Below are 8,476 nucleotides of genomic sequence, written 5' to 3'. Positions count from 1 at the left end.
GTGCAGCTGTAGAGAATTGCGACTGCAAGAGTCTACATTTGCTATAAATGGGGTCACAAGTAATTAATCATACAAACTGATACCGAAAAAAAATTCCCATGTCGACCCTTTGACCTTGTTGACCTTTCCTACTGCCTATCTTTTCCATGCCAACATTTTGACCCTGTCGGCCTAATGCATGTTGACGATATGGGTTTGACCTGACAACTGTCTAATTCCTGTAGATCTTTTATACCACAACCCAGCCATACTGTATACTGTAGCTGTGCCGCTGATCTTGTGTATTGATGTTTCACTAGTGTATGAGATATTTCCTTCCTGCTCCACTTGTGTTGAAATTACCATAATGCTGTCAGTGTTGATGTCACAATCATATTTAACCCTCCTACTTGCTGTATGCTTTATGCAAACACAAAGAGCATGACCTGTATAATCAAATAATTAATATTACTTCATATACAGCCCCCACTAGCTCACCTATATGATTACTTTTGCTTAATTTTTAATACAAACTTTTCATCATTAAAAAAACAAAAGGCCTATATATATTTGTTTAACAGTATGACAAGGGATTACTGTTTTTAAATATAGCACTTGCAGATCTGCCACATGTGAGTAAGGGGTTAATTTTTCATGGAGTCTAATAGCGCAACCCATGCCTCTCCCTCACATAAATGGGAGACTTATGAATTTATATGCATAACAGGTCCCATTTGTTAATCTAAGAGGAAGGACTGTATTTGCTGAAGCTCTGTAAAACTTTTGCCAGGACTAATGCTATTTACCTAGGCTGGACATTTTGATTCCTGCTATTACCTGATGTACTGTAGTTGCTTGCTGTGTTCTTGATTACTGTTCACCTGTTGCTGTGTTTAATGACTACTTTGCTGTGTGGATTCCCGCATCCTTCTTATAGTAACAGTCTTATATTTGAAACTCCATTGTCTCCTTAATAGTGACTTCACAGTGCAATGCAAAATTGGTACAACTATAAATGAAAATAAATAAAAATAAATAAAAAGCAGCGAAAAAACATTGGTGTGGTGTTAATTTTTTTTAAAGTTTTAACAACTGCTAAGATTAAAACAAATGATAACCACACTTCTGTATTTGAACTAACATGGTACATACATAAGTAAGTAACAAATACACACGTCCCTAAAAACAAGTGAAAGTGATATAACAGCTATTCATTGAAAAGATCAACAAATTAAATGGTGAATTTTGCCAAGAATGTATGAACAATAGTCATTACAGCCCAGGAATGCACCAACACAAACACACAACATGCTTTGAGGGCAGAGTCCACCCAATGGGTGCTTACAACACAAAATTAACGTGTTTCAAACTCAACCTTGCAACAAGACAAGTCATCCAGTTAGATGTAGTTCTGCCCCCACTTGGGTGGTTCAAACTTCAATCATGATGAGTGACTTAGTGTTCTTTCCCGCATTCAATAAATGCCCAATGACCACAAAAACCACAACTAAAGGATGGGAAGGAGGACAAACAAGAGACTTGTACTATGTGACCACATACCTTAAATTTACCAACTGAGAACCCCACTCTCAAAAACTTAACTGGCTAAAATTAACCCATGATTCACTCAATGACAGGAATACTCTGCCTTCTGTACTTGTTTTTATTAGGCTAGTAAACAGTGACGGACTGGGTCTCTGTTTCAGCCCAGGCATTTGTGAATGCATGCATGCACGTCACAGAGGGGGGGAGGGGGTGCTGTCACAATGTACGGGGGTTTGCCATGAGTCAAGGGGGCGTGGACTCATGGCATGCCCCATTTCTATGGTGTCACTTGCTGGGGGAGGGCGTGCGGCACGCCCCCTCATTTCCATGGAGCAGCCTTCCCTGCTCTCTGTGGGACCAGACCAGCCCACCTGCCTATCTGCCCTTCTGGCATGTGCCAGTAGTGCCATATGGCCAGCCCGGCCCTGCTTGTAAACCACCAAATGGGCACTGTGGACAGGATAGTTTCATGTAGAAAGGTGAGAATCTCAAGAACTTTATCTCAAGCAGCAATGATTCCAGAAGACAGCCCAAAGCATGCTCCTGCTATAGTTTCTGTTGGCCATCTGTCAGTGTGACAAAATATGGAGCTACCGTAACATCGCTGCATGTCCTTTTATATCAGAAGCACAATACTTCTTTCTGCTCATCCCTGGGCACTCAGACCTCAGGTTGGGATACTTTCCTCTATAAGGTTACATTATCCTTGACTTATTCCCATTCATGTTTTAACCTAAAGTATACCTGTATTTTTTGTAATGCTGTGTGTGCATATATTGGGTATAATGAAGTTAGTGTAGCATCAAATATGCAAATTAGCATAACATTTGCCCAGAAAATGGTCACCTATTGTATGTATGTGCTTTTGCGTAGTTTCCTGAATCTGACACTTACAAAAGCATTCATGTAGAGATGGACCTGTGAGGGAACAGGCATTCTAACAAACGTTGAGTACAGTAAAGGCATAATTGCAAAGAGAAGCAAACAAACATGTAGACACATACTGTACAGTATATAAATGTATAAGCAGTATCAATTGTGGGTGCCTGAGGGCTTGAGCAAATATAAGCTCATTATTTAGATGGTCACCAGCACTACTTAACTGCTGTTGATTGGCTAATTGTAAATTTGTTTCTGAAGCATCATTGCACGTGTAAATCAGGACAAAAGGAGACAGAGTAATGTCTTAAAGGTTAGAACTTGAGATTGCTTAACCGCTTGCTTGGCGTCGTCACATTGTTTGCAACCACACCAGGTTGGGCTTTCCCTGACGTGTTTGCAAAGGATGCGACCAGTCAGAGACACCCGCTGGGTGACTGCTGGAAAATAAACTTCCAGCAGCCACCAATCTCAGGTTAACACCCCAGACAACTAAATACCAGACCAAATAATGTTTTTTGAGGATTCAATTTTTCTAAACTGGATATCTGACTTTATAGATTAAGCACTAGTAATTTTTGTTTTAAAAAAAAAATTCAACTCCTATTACCTTCATAATTACGTAATATTATATAATTCAGCAAGCAGAAAACCTAAGATCGAAGAAGTGACTAGCATAGGTCAGGCTAAAAGGTAATGGTTTATGCATCTCAACATTAGTGAATCTAGTCAAGATGATTACTTTTAGACAAATTGTCTTCATACTGTACAATGCAGTATGTATTTCAGAAGAGTTGTTTAGCTATTATTAAAAAAATGAATAAAAAAATATATATATTTTTACGCAATTCAATGTTGTGTTTATATTTTGATGAAAAAGTGGTAAGATTTATCTGTGTATTTTACAAAGCACATTTAAACGTCTATAAAAAAAGTACACTTATTTACATATAAGATTGCACAAAAATGCTAAAGCTAAACTGTAATACTGAAAACGCTGCATAATAATTTATAGCAAAAGGTTAATCTTTATGTAAAAATAAAAGCAAAATAAACAGAGATTACTATACAGTATGTCAGGATATTGAGATTTTCAAATAATGACCTTAATATTATTAATATAAGACATTTTAAAATATAATATATAAATTGACTGGACACTCTAGACAACAGTTTTATTCATAATGAAAGCTTTTGAAAAGAGAGGTAAAGAAAAGCTAAGATAAGAGCCGTCAGCTGCACTCAGCAATTTCCTCCCTTGCCCAGACTTTTGTCTACATGATAAATATTTTAGATGCACGATATCTTACGATCCTTACATTTTTCAATGACAAGGAGACAAGATGCATTTTGCATCTGTTAAAGACCCCTGATTGGCATGCATGCATGCAGAAACAGTACTTTAAGACTGAAAGGCATAATGTTCCTCAAAAGCTATGGGCATAAAATATTCATCCTTCTTGCTTTCAATGAAAATAGTTTGATGTATATGACACAAAGTGCTATTAATAGTCTTAAAATTGAATCACTAAAAAAAAGATATTAAATAATTATTCTGGAAATATTAAAGAGTGTTAGTTCATAGAATTATAAAGTGTAAAAAAAATTATCATTTAAATTATTTGTTTACTATAAAAACTCCTCTTCAATTGGGTGTGTCTATACTTTATTATACCTGTACACATATTTTCCATATGATATAAAATAAAAAATAAACCAAAAAAAATGGTAGATTTTAAAGTGCAGAACTAATAAATGGCTGGATATTATGGTAAATCCAATCCCAGGATTTTAAAATTCAACCATTGGATTTAGTCATTTGGAGCAGAGGCGGAACTGCCGGAGACAATGGAGTCGTCTACCACTGCGCTCAAGCCCTGAAGGGGCATCTTCCCTCCCTTAACTCTAGCTCAGTGTGTATTTGCTACTGTGAAATGAGGGAAGAGTGGTCCGACCACTGCCCATAGAATCTGCTGTGTTCCGCTGGAGACAGGAAAAATGTTTTCTCAGCCCACCAGCAGCTAACTGAGGCCCTTCCCACTCACACTGCAACCCACCTCCGGCGCTTCCTCTGTGCGGTGTGAAGTTACCATAATGCCATCAAACTTTACTTCCCAACATGACCCTCTCCAGGAGGGACAGAATGCTATGTGTCTGGACTTTTAATGTATGATTGCCGGCAACTGTTTTGAACAGGTTAATGGATAAGAAAGGTGTATCACGACAAGTGATGGCAATCATAAACTAAGAGGGAAGTCCAGGAGCAGAGCATTCTGTCCCTCCTGGAGAGGGTCAAATTGGTAGGTATGATCAATCCACTGTGCTGGGCACAGTCAAATGAACCCCCAGCTCTGTGAAGGTGGCATGCATGATTTGTGGCCGGGCTATGCTGAAGCAGTCTGCTGGTGCTTATTGAGGACAACCTCCTTGCTGCTGCTGCTAATCGGTAATGGGGTCCGAGTCCTGCAGCATGATATTTAATTTTTTGGGGGGTGGTGTAAACAGAGTGTGCAACCTGTCATATCGTGTATATATATACAAGGGCACTAACAATTATCTTGCTCTTGGTGACTGATACAAACTTATGCCACTGGTTTAGAGACTTAAATTGCAAACCACTAAATCGCCAGATGCATCTGTCACAACCACCATTTTTTGGGGCATCTTCTTCAGCATGTTGACTATGTTTTTTTTGTAACCACAGGCTAAAGAATCTGGCAATTAATTTTTTCATTTAACTAATAGGCTGGTTGTAACGGGACACTGTGGTTTTACAGTTAAATTAGACCAAAAACTGTAAATATATTTTTTTAACTACCCCAGTGTGTTTTAATAAAATATACTGTGCTCTTTATTGTACAGTATATGTTATGCAATTGCATGTTGCTCACTCCTACAACTAAAAAGCACTAGCTATTGCTATACTATGTAACATTCAATGAAGCAGATATAAAATAAATCCTGGAAAGAGACTGTTCAGATGTCATCAGGGACAAGGTAGCAATGACTTGCCTCCTCTGGACAGGACACAGCTTAAAATAGAAGCATTGGTAATATTCCCAAATCAATTGCAAATGTCAACTGTAAAATGCTGAATTGAAACCTATGTGCTATGGTAACATTCACATGAAGAACTCTGGTTATGCAAAGATATTTTAGCTAACAGACATTCTAACATGCCTCAGTAGGCTTTCTATTATAATGTACCTGCTAAAGTACTTGCCACATAGTCATCATAAAGATGCCTTCATCTTTCTAAACTGAGGTGAAAAAGAAATCACAAGGAATACTCCAAATCTCTCTCTCTATTTATCTACATATGTATATATTTGGAGTGTTCCGTGCGATTTATTTTTCACCCTTATTGAGAATGATGAAGGTATATATATCGGCAACATTGGAGTGCTGGTGGTGTCCTCAGTACTGGGGTGTCAGCTGTGTTGGCAGTGTGGGGGTGCTGGCTGAGTCAAAATTATGAGGCGCTGGTTGTGTCGGTAGTGCAGGATTGTTGGCAATGTCCTCAGTGTGGGGGTGCCGGCAGTGTCGGCATTGTTAAAGTGCTGGCGGTGTCCTTAGTGCAGGCATGTCGAAAGCAAGGGAGTGCCGGTGGTATCCTCAGTGCAGGGGTGATGGATGTGTGGGCGGTGGTTACGGCAGTGTGGAAGGTGGTGTAATTACCGTGGTACAGGCCGCCATTTTGCCCCATTAAAGTCAATGGGGAGACACTGATTAGCTGAGAGCCATGACAATGGCTCTCAGCCTATTAACGGTCAGCCAATTGACTTAATGGGACTTTTGAAATTGGAGCCCGAGCTGAAACCACAAGATCCGACAGAGGGATCTCAAAGATTTGCCATGGGTGGGGATCCAAGGCAGCCAGGGCAGATCCAAGCCTCGGCTCTACTGCCTCAGATCCCAGAACTTCGGAGCAGTTTGGATTTCTTAAATTCCGAACCGCTCATCTCTAATATATATATATATATATATATATATATATATATACAAACAGAGAACCCAGCACTCACCAAAGTAAACTCACTTATCCTCAACAATTCAATAAATAAATGATGGGGGTTTAGTTGGTGGATTGGCCAATGCACGGAAGCCTGCACACCGATTTTCAAGGTACCCCACCTTCATGCAGGTCCTACACTATCACAGAGTCTCAAAAACCTGACTACTTCACTGCTGCATCATCTGCCTGCTAGATGTAATGTGTACCTGCCACAGACTTTGTGGCTTTTAAAGGCACACTAGTCACCAATTGCACTGGCTCAAAGATGATTGCTAAAGAACAGCTGAGACAGGTTCAGGATAATAAAGTCCACACAGGGGTGCATGAGAAAGCTAGTGGCCATGGTTAATAAGAGCTAACCATAGATTAACCCCTTCATATACACACAGAGGAAAAACCACAGCACTCACCACACCAGAAGCGGGGCACAGCTATGCACTTACCACTCACAGGGTGGGGTGCATGTAACACTGCACTCTCCACCACAGAAGCGGGGTACACAGCTGTACTTACCACTCACAGGGCGGGGTGCATGTAGCCCATGACCACATCGCTCTAATAAATACAAACAGAGAACCCAGCACTCACCAAAGTAAACTCACTTATCCTCAACAATTCAATAAATAAATGATGGGGGTTTAGTTGGTGGATTGGCCAATGCACGGAAGCCTGCACACCGATTTTCAAGGTACCCCACCTTCATGCAGGTCCTACACTATCACAGAGTCTCAAAAACCTGACTACTTCACTGCTGCATCATCTGCCTGCTAGATGTAATGTGTACCTGCCACAGACTTTATGGCTTTTAAAGGCACACTAGTCACCTATTGCACTGGCTCAAAGATGATTGCTAAAGAACAGCTGAGACAGGTTCAGGATAATAAAATCCACACAGGGGTGCATGAGAAAGCTAGTGGCCACGGTTAATAAGAGCTAACCATAGATTAACCCCTTCATATACACACAGAGGAAAAACCACAGCACTCACCACACCAGAAGCGGGGCACAGCTATGCACTTACCACTCACAGGGTGGGGTGCATGTAACACTGCACTCTCCACCACAGAAGCGGGGTACACAGCTGTACTTACCACTCACAGGGCGGGGTGCATGTAGCCCATGACCACATCGCTCTAATAAATACAAACAGAGAACCCAGCACTCACCAAAGTAAACTCACTTATCCTCAACAATTCTTTAGCAATCATCTTTGAGCCAGTGCAATAGGTGACTAGTGTGCCTTTAAAAGCCATAAAGTCTGTGGCAGGTACACATTACATCTAGCAGGCAAATGATGCAGCAGTGAAGTAGTCAGGTTTTTGAGACTCTGTGATAGTGTAGGACCTGCATAAAGGTGGGGTACCTTGAAAATCGGTGTGCAGGCTTCCGTGCATTGGCCAATCCACCAACTAAACCCCCATCATTTATTTATTGAATTGTTGAGGATAAGTGAGTTTACTTTGGTGAGTGCTGGGTTCTCTGTTTGTATTTATTAGAGCGATGTGGTCATGGGCTACATGCACCCCGCCCTGTGAGTGGTAAGTACAGCTGTGTACCCCGCTTCTGTGGTGGAGAGTGCAGTGTTACATGCACCCCACCCTGTGAGTGGTAAGTGCATAGCTGTGCCCCGCTTCTGGTGTGGTGAGTGCTGTGGTTTTTCCTCTGTGTGTATATGAAGGGGTTAATCTATGGTTAGCTCTTATTAACCGTGGCCACTAGCTTTCTCATGCACCCCTGTGTGGACTTTATTATCCTGAACCTGTCTCAGCTGTTCTTTAGCAATCATCTTTGAGCCAGTGCAATAGGTGACTAGTGTGCCTTTAAAAGCCATAAAGTCTGTGGCAGGTACACATTACATCTAGCAGGCAGATGATGCAGCAGTGAAGTAGTCAGGTTTTTGAGACTCTGTGATAGTGTAGGACCTGCATGAAGGTGGGGTACCTTGAAAATCGGTGTGCAGGCTTCCGTGCATTGGCCAATCCACCAACTAAACCCCCATCATTTATTTATTGAATTGTTGAGGATAAGTGAGTTTACTTTGGTGAGTGCTGGGTTCTC

Source organism: Pseudophryne corroboree, chromosome 1 (assembly GCF_028390025.1).
Source record: "Pseudophryne corroboree isolate aPseCor3 chromosome 1, aPseCor3.hap2, whole genome shotgun sequence".
NCBI classification, from domain to species: Eukaryota; Metazoa; Chordata; class Amphibia; order Anura; family Myobatrachidae; genus Pseudophryne; species Pseudophryne corroboree.
Note: the sequence above shows the minus strand (reverse complement) of the source record.